This window comes from Pelmatolapia mariae, linkage group LG22 (genome assembly GCF_036321145.2).
Source record: "Pelmatolapia mariae isolate MD_Pm_ZW linkage group LG22, Pm_UMD_F_2, whole genome shotgun sequence".
In the NCBI taxonomy this organism is placed as follows: domain Eukaryota; kingdom Metazoa; phylum Chordata; class Actinopteri; order Cichliformes; family Cichlidae; genus Pelmatolapia; species Pelmatolapia mariae.
In genome coordinates, this window is record NC_086245.2 from 22,338,593 (window position 1) to 22,349,720 (window position 11,128).

Genomic DNA, 11,128 nt, shown 5'->3' on the forward strand with positions numbered 1-11,128 from the left:
CCTGCTGGTCAGCAGCTTGGTCACACACTGTATTGGGCTTGAGGCAGGCCATGCCATCCTCTCTATCCCCATGTTCTGGAGGGGAGGTAGTCTCTGATAAACCCTGCTCTGTATTGGTAGTATTTTCATCTTTAAGGAAAAAGTTCAGTCCCAGAATGTGGAAGTATTAGATTGCCACTGGTTGCAGAATCTCATGTCAATATGTCTCTGCATTTTGATTGCCTCCAATGATGACCAGCTTGTTTTTCACGTGAAGGAGATCCCTCCCCACACCAAAAGTTGGTATCTCATCGATGCAGCAATCAACATAGTGTTCCCTGCATCTTCTCTACGCTTTGATCCACCTGCTGTATGAATGTTGCTGACTCCACCTGGGGTGGTGGAACCTCAAAACAAGATTCAATAGCAGAATAAGCTGCCTGACATTGGCAGAGAAGTTTTTCATGGGCACAACCCACAAGTGCATTTTCCTCACAGATGTGGCTCCATTTAGAGGAAATAAACAGGCTTTCCAAAAGTATTACATTTATTAAAATAAAAGATAAACATAAAGTTCCTTAGTTTTTGTACTAAGTTTAATTATGTATTAAATGTGATTTAGCAGTCAGCAAATAAAGCAGACAATAAGGTTCAGTTATGTCCTTTGATAAATAATTTGACATGTTCGGAAGTACTGCACTCCCTTTTTTTTTTTTTTATTCCAGCTGGAAAACACTGTCCATCCATCATGTAGACCTGCGTGTCATTTGCAGAGTTGTGCGAGCTTCCATTGAATCCCAGCTCACATTAGATCTGATGACTTTCCCACATAGTCAGTTCTTATTTGCAAAATGCTTCTTGTTCCTAATATCAGTTTTCCTAACTTTAATATTCTCCAGATGTCCTCCTGTTTTCCAAAAACCTCCGCTTTTACTTTCTCTTAGTTCTCAAGATCTTCTCAAAGGAATGCCTGTCAATCAGAAAGAGAATATCTTTATTTCACAGGACCATAAACCTCCTTTTGTGCTAAAATACCTGAAACATTTTTGTGAGTAATGCCTGCACAGAAATATATTTGGTAAAAATCACATAAATGCTGTATTTAATTTATTTGTTGATCATTTGGAACATTTTAAGGATACATAGTAAAATATTTTACCCTGCAGTTTGTTTTTAGACGCTTGTAGGGCTCAAAAACAAGTTAAAAGGCACTGACATTTAACCTTAAAATTAGCATGTGGTAAACTTTTTGAAAGACCCAGATGTCATAAGCAAAATCACTGTTGTTACCTTTAATTTAATTTGTGGTCTTCAAGAACTCTGAGGAGAAAATGTAGGGCTTTAGCTGCTAAATGCTCCAGTATATTCATCAGCTAGTTGCTAAGTGTGTCTTTTGCCATTTGGTGCTGACTGTGTGCCCCCCACAGAGTCAGGGGAGTTGCAGGGTGACAGCAGGATGAGATCAAACTAGCTACAAAGCTTTGTGTAACAGGGGTGGGGGGCTGCAGATTCAGGTGAGCATTCTCTGTAGTTTCATCGGCCTCAGCCACCGCATGACTCTGTTGTGAAAACTTTAAACCCAGTGAGGAAGCATATGGCTACTTTATGAATTTCTTCCTTTCTGGGTCATATTGGCTCAGATTATAAAGGTATGCTCAAATAACACATTCACATTGATGCATAATGTTAATCATCGCAGTGGAAATCTGGACCGGTAGCATGAAACAAATAGGCGTACTAACAAATTAAAGACTACACTCTCAGCCACATTAGAAGATTCACCTGTTCAACTGCTCCTTTATGCAAATATCTAATCAGCCAATCACATGCCAGCAACTCATTCCATTCAAATATCCACTTAGAAGCAGCTCTGGGTGAAAACGCCTTCTTGATGCCAGACATCAGAGAGGTCTGAGCCTGGTTGCTTCCAGCAGATTAAAGGCAACAGTACCTCAAATAACCAGTTGTTACAGCCAAGGCATGCAGAAGAGCATCTCTGAATGCACAAAATGTCAGCACACTGAAAAAATGGGAATTGGCAGGCTTTTGAATTTGCACAAATGAATTTAGTTAATGTTACACAAGCCTTTTATGTTTCTCTTATTTACATGATTGAATAATGTGTCATTTACTTGATTATAAACAATACTGAAACTACTCATTTTTCTTGCATTGATTTAAAGTGACTAAATTAGAATACTAAAACCACTGTAATCATGTTTGACCACAAACGGAAATGATGCAATATATTCAAAGACAACAACTAAATATGATTGGATAATAAGACCTAGAGTCTTATCCAATAAGACAACAACATAATTTAAGCAGAGCGCAATTGACCGCTAGATTCTGGAAGACTGTTCAGCCACATGCAACCTTTGGCACTGAGTCAGGCATACTGAGAAGGTACGTAATTTAAATAAACTTGTTTTAGTTGGTAACGTTTTCACAGAATTATTGTAGTGCATAGTATATAAATAGTAGTCTGTAATGCATCTACATGTTGTTGTTTTTTCTTTTACAGTGCTAGCTAAAGTTGGTATTAGCTACGTGGCTAAAGCTGAAAAATAAAGTCGGGAGAAAGCAGCTGTTGTCGGTTGGATATGGAATTTATGTATGTGAGAGAGAGCACTGACGTTTTTGATGGCTTAGCAAGCTAAAACGTCACTGAGAGAGCGCAATAGTGTTTGTGTTACTCGTGCTAGTTATGACTACAGTGGCTAATTAGTCTGGCTGTAACCGTCAGAGTTTAAGAAGCTGGGAGCGCCACAGTGCCACACCTTAATTCTGGCTGCTGACACACACTCCAGTTATAATAAGGATCCTGCCACCTTAGACGTGGATTTAAGAACCTGTGCCCATAAATGCCAAATCATCTTTCCTTTTAGTCATTGTTTTAGGTGAAGTGTCACTTACTTGACTATTCTATTGGTCAAGCCCAAATAATACAGCAGATATCTACAAAGAGATAAGTTTGTTCAACAAAGTATGTCTTATTAAGTGATGTATTGCGAATCCATTAACCCCCCCCCCCTTTTTTTTTTTCTACTTTGTGTGGAACATATGTGAGCTGCTTCTCAAAACATTATGTATAAATGAGGGAAAGATTGGTACTTTAAAGAAACCATTGATGCTCTTCTGGTCCAGAATACATTTTTTTCAATTAAAATTAATGTTTTTTGTGATGGTGGCATTTTTACCTTTATGATTACAGAAGTCAAAACATCAGATGATGATAGCTTGCCATCTAAACTCCCCATCTCTTGGCAAGTCTGAATTAGAGGTCTCAGCTGTATCAGCTTTTCTAGTGGATTTGCTTAAAGAGGAGATAGCTAAACTCATTAGGTACATATTCCCTGACATTCTAGAGGGCGACCTTGCACAGTGTGTGACATTAAAGAGTATAACTTATAGAAAGGGAATGGTACTGGCCCACAGTGCAGCAGGTGGATTGCCAGAATACTGAAAAACCATATCTGCATTGTACCACAGCATATTCTACATTGTCAGAGAGCTTGGTGGCTGGTACAGAGAGCACTACAGAGCTTTTGAGCTCAACCCAGTATCCACAAGAATATTCACTCTCGTTTCACTCTGAACTCCTTGATACTTATCCATTGGTTGACTATAAGATTGGATCAGGCCACATTGTGACTTTAAAAAGGCATACAGGAATAAAAGGTGTTCGATAAGTGTAATAAGTTCAGTTGCATGTATTTCATTAGATAAATTCTTCTTTTTTATGTCTGATCTTTATAACTTTGACTATTGGGTATGGATAGCTGTATGAAAACTAAAATGAAATGATTCTTTCTGAATGTCTGATATGTAATTCTTTTTTGCCTACAGAGTCCTATGGGGAGTCCTATGGTCCTAAAAACTGTCTTGACTGACGGAACCTGTCGAAGGCTCACTCTCTCTCATTGTTGGATCTCATCGTTGAAGTCAAGAGACAGTGTGGTCTTCAGGGCAGTTTCAGACTTCAGTATATGGATTCCTTGTTTGGGAATGAGTTTCTTAACCTCACCTCAGTTTAGAAGTAGCAGACAAAGGGACTCTTAAAGCTATTGACATGTCAAGGCCCACCACTATGCAGCATGAGGATGATATTGTTCTTGATCCTGCCCAAGCCTCCGAAGCCCTCAGCCGTGCCTTTTTTACCCAACATACCCATCAGAAGAAAATGAGGACAGCCTAGAGGCGGTGCAGAAAACTTTACTTTTGGACATATAAAAGAGGAACAACAGAGAGTTGGTGAAACTCAAGATGGAAAATACTTTGTCATACAGAAGACATGAAGTTGTTCGTGATGCACCAATGGTGGAGGCTTTCATGGCAAGATGGCCTGCTCTATTTGATGTCCATGAGGTAAAGTTTGCCTCATTCACGGTGTTCTTGCGGTATTAGCCTCAAATGGTTAAGGCACAGTTGTTATTTGACAGCCCACTTCTTCAGCATGAGTGATTGCAGCCTTCTTCCAGGTATTAAACCTTTGAAGCTCATTCCTCTGTGCTCATGTTTTCAGATCAACGCTGAGTTTAAGAGAATTGCCACCATCCCCCCTCAAACAAAGTTCCTGTCTCAGCTGAATCTCCACTTGGACAACCTGGTGAAGTTGGTCAACAGAAGAGGAGGGCTTGGACTAATACTGAAAAGGATTCAGTGTCACAAATGGATAATGTAAGTGATAAAGCCTCAACACTCACTTAACATTATCCTTTTTGGATGAAGCTTTTTATAATTGTGGAAGACTTTAAATGTTTTCCCATGATAAATTCTCTCATTTTGTACTATTACATCTGCTTGTTGTTTTTAACCTTCACTTTGTCAACTTATCTTTATTAGTTTGTGTGCCTTTACTTTAAAAGCATTCATGTAAAGTACACTATTAAAACTTAAATCAAAGGACAAGGGCTGAATGAAGATGCTAATTACATACATTTCATTTCAGTGTGAAGATGCTGATGCTGGACGTGAGTGTGTCAAGGGAGTGTGTATCTATATGGGTGAAGATCCTGGCATGCTTATCTGGGAGTATGTGGTATGTACTTGTCTTTATTTATTTTATTTTTTAGGACATTCCACAGTGTCATATTGCTTACCTGGCATGAAATGACTAACATGGCTTCTTTTTTTTTTACAGGGCATGGAAGAACATGCCATCAGTGAGACTGTTGAAGACCACACTGTTGGAATTTATCTTCTTAAAGAGCAAGCTTCAGCAGATGTACAACAGTTGTCTTTGAAGGCTAATCAGGGTCTTGAAGAATTTGGATAATGTAACGTTTGCTGTGATAATGCTATTTGGACTCATGTATGCATTAAACCTTGCCTACCCTGCTGACCTCCGCTACACCTTTGACTTTTTCCAGAAGGTTTTCATTGAACTGAATGGAGCTAAACTCTCCAACAAAGTTCTTGCTCTCAAAAACCGTCTGTTTCATTGAGGAGTCAAAGACTGCACTTCTGCAATTCTTTGCAGTTTTTCATTTTGTGTTCAGTAATGTTATACTGCTTATGTTTTTATTTCTTTCCCCTCTTGTGACTGCAATGCAGGATGATTTTTCCTTTTGGTATCATATTGTAAGAAATATTTACTGACGATTTTTAGCAATATGTTCTGAGTCAACCTTAATGTCCTGCTTACATGTTTAAAAGGAAGATTAAGATTCATGTAGGTGTTTGGTATTAGCTATGTGACAATGTCATTTAAGGCTTGATGTAGTTGAAATTTTGTACAGGTAAATACTTGTACAGAAGCTGAAATCGTTGTCAAATAATACACAAGTTATATTTGTGTAAATCTGTTTATTCATAAAAGTGTGTTGCTTTTTTTTTTTTTTTCCAGGTAGTCTTAATTTAGTTTACATTTTCAATTGTGTAATTAATACAAATGTTATATGTAAGAGATGACTGGATCATCTATAAGCACTTTCTTTTATTTGCTGCTAAGGTCAGTTTTTTGTGAAATATTTGCAAATGTCTTACATTTTTCTTTTAGTTATTTCTGCAGGCTATCTTTAAAAATGTGTTAACAAGTTTATATAGATGTGATTTTGGGCTTGTTTATGGCAGCTTGCTGCTTTCACTGCTGTTACAGTTTAATAAAGGTGAATTGTTCAGCAGCACTCATAGTCTTTGCCTTTTTTGTCAATAATGATCAGTAAATTGAAAAAATTAAGTAGGATTTAAAGCCATAATTTGTGTTGCAGGAACATAATTGCAATGTGTTTACATTACACAATATCATTGTGTACCACTGGCAATCAAAAATAAGTTGGTGTTAAACTTTAAAATATATTGACATTATGCAATGCATTGATATTAAGGTAACAGATAAATAGTGTGTACATCAAACATGAGTTTTTAAAGTAATCTGATGTAAATAAAATACTTCAATTTGACAAGCATTAATTACTTGAGGGAAAGTGGAAAATTAAGTCAGTCATACTTATTCATATTATGTGGGACCGATGTACACAATAAAATCAAGTAAATTGAAATAACTTTTTTTTTCAGTGCAGAAGACCACCCCAGGTCACACTCATGTCAACTAAGAACAGGAAACTGAAGCTACGATTCGCAAAGGCTCATTAAAAACAGAAGATTTGAAAAACATTGCCTGGTCTGATGAGCCTGGTTTGGCATGCAGATGGTAGGGTCAGACTTTAGTATAAACAACAGAAAAGCATGGTTTAATCCTGCTAATATGAATGATTCAGGCTGGTCTTAGTGTACCAACTGAGCATCGTTTAAGCACCACAGCCTAATTGAGTGTTGTTGTAGACCATGTCCATCCCTTTATGACCCCAGTATACCCTTCTTCTCATAGCTGCTTTCAGCAGGATAACGTTCTATGTCACAAAGCTCAAATGATCTCAAACTGGTTCCTTAAACACGGGAATGAGTTCACTCTACTCAAATGACCTCCACAGTTATCAGATCTCAATTCAACAGAGCACCTGTGCAGCAACTGTGTGATGCTGTAATGTCAATATGGGCCAAAATCTCTGAGGAATGTTTCCAGCACCTCGTTGAATCCGTACTACCAAAGAATGAAAGCAGCTCTGAAGGCTAAATGGTGTCCAACCTGGTACTAGCAAGGTGTACCTAATAAAAAATAGTGTGTCCATGTGTGCGTCATTGCAGTTTACTTAAATAGTGTCAGATTGATCAAATATATTCTTATTTCTGTGCAGTAAGGTTGGGTTAACAGTACTATAACATATATGTCATTTTTGGAATGATATTTGTTATTTTTTAATAACACAGGTTGCCAATTTTGACTTCCTTTAACATCTCAACCAAATTATCCCACAGCCACCTTAGAGACATGGTTGATACAGTGGCTTCAGTAATCTGTTTAGGAGAGTAGAAGTGGAGAGAGATAGGAGGGCTGCCTGGATTTACTTCACATCCTACTTTGGAAAAAAAAAAACTTTGAATGTGAGGGAAAATAAAGATCATACATTCAGGTGCAGTGAGATGACTAGGTTCACAGCATTTGCCTCGCCACCTTCATCAGCTCTTTGGCAGCCTCACAAAAGACACAGAGACCCAAGTACTGTTTTACAAACTTGAAATCCTGTGAAATGACAAGATCCACTCCAGCTCCTCCAACCAACCGAGCATCTCCCAGTAATGGAGGCAAAGTCGGGTTATTAATCTTACTTTCTTCGACACTTGGAAGAAAAATGAAAATATGTGAAAAAAGAAGTGGGAAGTGGCCACAAGCAGGCATCCTGTTGCCTCAATCATCAGTTATTTTGACAAAGAGAAAAGAGGACCTTTATTAGTTACGCTCCTATGCCAACTAAAGGGATTGCTGGAGGTCAGAATGACCCAACCCTGTGCAGACAGTCTGCCCCTCTGAGTCTGGCACCTCAACGTCACTCTTAAAGGAACTGAAACTTAAGATGTAAAAGACAGAATTTAAACAGTAAAAATGGCACACCAGACTGTTTTGCCATTTGAAAATGTGTTGGTTTCTACAGTCAGGACCTAATTTACATTTGGTAATATTTGTAATCAAAGTCGGTGACAAAACTTGGCAAAAATCCAATTACATCATCACTCCATAATCAAATAAATAATTACAGAACATTTGCAATACAAAAATAATGCATGTAATAGTGCAATGATGTCTGTTGTTTAAAAGTTTACACTGTAAAGTACGGAATTTCATAACATCTATAATTAAAGGAAGATTACACAGATGAGTTCAGTATCATAAATTCAGAGCCAGAACATTTTTTCTTTTTCTTTACTCTTTTTTTTAATGTTCTGTTTATAAACAAATATCCAAAAAAAATTTTTAAAAAAAAATCACCTTTGATGATTTTTAAATATAAATCAAAAACAATCACCATCATCTTTTTGTGAACAGGTATATTTGTGTTTCACCTCCTGTTTTTTACTAAGCTGTTTTTCCTCCCTGTGGTTTCTTCTTCTTTTTTAAAAAATCATTTACCCCAATATTATTAAGATATTGTAGAGGCACTAAAGGTTAAACTACTTTCATGCAATCAGAATTCCATTTATTTCATGGCTGTAGTTTTAATTCTACATTTAAAGTTATTTTATAAATCAGGAAATTACACATTAAAAAGCAGTAATAACATAGTAACAACATGTTATGTTAGGTGACCTGTTTTCTACACTGAAAATATGGCTCATAAAACACTGAAGAATGATCAAAATTCAATTCAATTCAATTCAATTTTATTTATATAGCGCCAAATCACAACAAAAGTCGCCTCAAGGCGCTTTATATTGTACAGTAGATAGCACAATATTAAATACAGAGAAAAACCCAACAATCATATCATATGACCCCCTATGAGCAAGCACTTTGGCGACAGTGGGAAGGAAAAACTCCCTTTTAACAGGAAGAAACCTCCGGCAGAACCAGGCTCAGGGAGGGGCGGCCATCTGCTGCGACCGGTTGGGGTGAAAGAAGGAAAACAGGATAAAGACATGCTGTGGAAGAGAGACAGAGATTAATAACAGACATGATTCGATGCAGAGAGGTCTATTAACACATAGTGAGTGAGAAGGTGAAAAGGAAAAACTCGATGCATCATGGGAATCCCCGGCAGCCTACATCTATTGCAGCATAACTAAGGGAGGATTCAGGGTCACCTGGTCCAGCCCTAACTATATGCTTTAGCAAAAAGGAAAGTTTTAAGCCTAATCTTGAAAGTAGAGATAGTGTCTGTCTCCCGAATCCAAACTGGAAGCTGGTTCCACAGAAGAGGGGCCTGAAAACTGAAGGCTCTCCCTCCCATTCTACTTTTAAATACCCTAGGGACAACAAGTAGGCCTGCAGAGCGAGAGCGAAGTGCTCTAATTGGGTGATATGGTACTACAAGGTCATTAAGATAAGATGGGGCCTGATTATTTAAGACCTTGTAAGTGAGGAGCAGGATTTTGAATTCAATTCTGGATTTAACAGGAAGCCAATGAAGGGAAGCCAAAACAGGAGAAATATGCTCTCTCTTCCTAGTCCCTGTCAGTACTCTTGCTGCAGCATTTTGGATTAGCTGAAGACTTTTCAGCGAGTTTTTAGGACATCCTGATAATAAAGAATTACAGTAGTCCAGCCTGGAAGTAATGAAGGCATGAACTAGTTTTTCAGCGTCACTCTGAGACAGGATATTTCTAATTTTAGAGATGTTGCGCAAATGGAAGAAAGCAGTCTTACATATTTGTTTAATATGTGCCTTGAAGGACATGTCCTGGTCAAAAATGACTCCAAGGTTCCTCACAGCATTACTGGAGGCCAAGGTAATGCCATCCAGAGTAAGAATCTGGTTAGATACCATATTTCTAAGATTTTCAGGGCCGAGTACAATAACCTCAGTTTTATCTGAATTAAGAAGCAGAAAGTTAGCGGCCATCCAGGTCTTTATGTCTTTAAGACATTCCTGCAGTTTAACTAATTGGTGTGTGTTACCTGGCTTCATGGATAGATAGAGCTGCGTATCATCTGCATAGCAGTGAAAATTTATGCTATGTCTTCTAATGATGCTGCCTAGGGGAAGCATGTATAATGTAAATAGAATTGGTCCTAGCACTGAACCCTGAGGAACACCATAATAGACCTTAGTGTGTGAAGAGGACTCTTCATTTACTTGAACAAATTGGAGTCTATTAGATAGATATGATACAAACCACTGCAGCGCAGTACCTGTAATACCTACAGCATGTTCCAATCGCTCTAATAGGATATTATGATCAACAGTATCGAACGCTGCACTAAGGTCTAGCAGGACAAGCACAGAGATGAGTCCACTGTCAGAGGCCATAAGAAGATCATTTGTAACCTTCACTAAAGATGTTTCTGTGCTGTGATGAGCTCTGAAACCTGACTGAAACTCTTCAAATAAGCCATTCCTCTGCAGATGATCTGTTAGCTGTTTGACAACTACTCTTTCAAGGATTTTTGATATGAAAGGAAGGTTGGAGATTGGCCTATAATTAGCTAAGACAGCTGGGTCTAGAGATTGCTTTTTAAGTAAGGGTTTAACTACAGCCACCTTGAAGGCCTGTGGTACATAGCCAATTATTAGAGATAGGAAAAATGGAAAATTTGAAATAGTCAGATAATTCAGATAATGAGAATAAGAAAACATAAATGATTAAAATATTGATAGAAAGTAGTGGAAAAGAAAGAAAAAGTAAATGCAGAAAGGACTTAAGGTTTTAAAACTAAAAGTAACTCATAAATATATTAAATATAAATGAAAAGCAAAGTTTCTTATCATTTTCAGAGAAACCGTGTATTACGCTGGTGCCAACTTTGTCTTTTTCAGTTCAGTACAGTTTTAACCTTTATGTGTGAAACCTTATTAATGTACTTTGTTCATTTTGCCCATCTTCCAAACACATGATTATTGCATGATCCCACAGTAGGTTTCCAGAATTAGCTATTCCTGGGTGAAATTAAATTGTTACCACCTACAATATTTTAAATATACTTTTTAAATGCACTTTATTCATAATGACTTGGAGACATTGTTTTAGACAAAAAATGCATCTACATTTTCACTAATGAACATGAAAATTACTTTTATGAACTTTAAACCTCCTGATCACAGAACCTGTTATAGTACCATATGTCACGATCCACGGAAGTAGACTGTGTTGG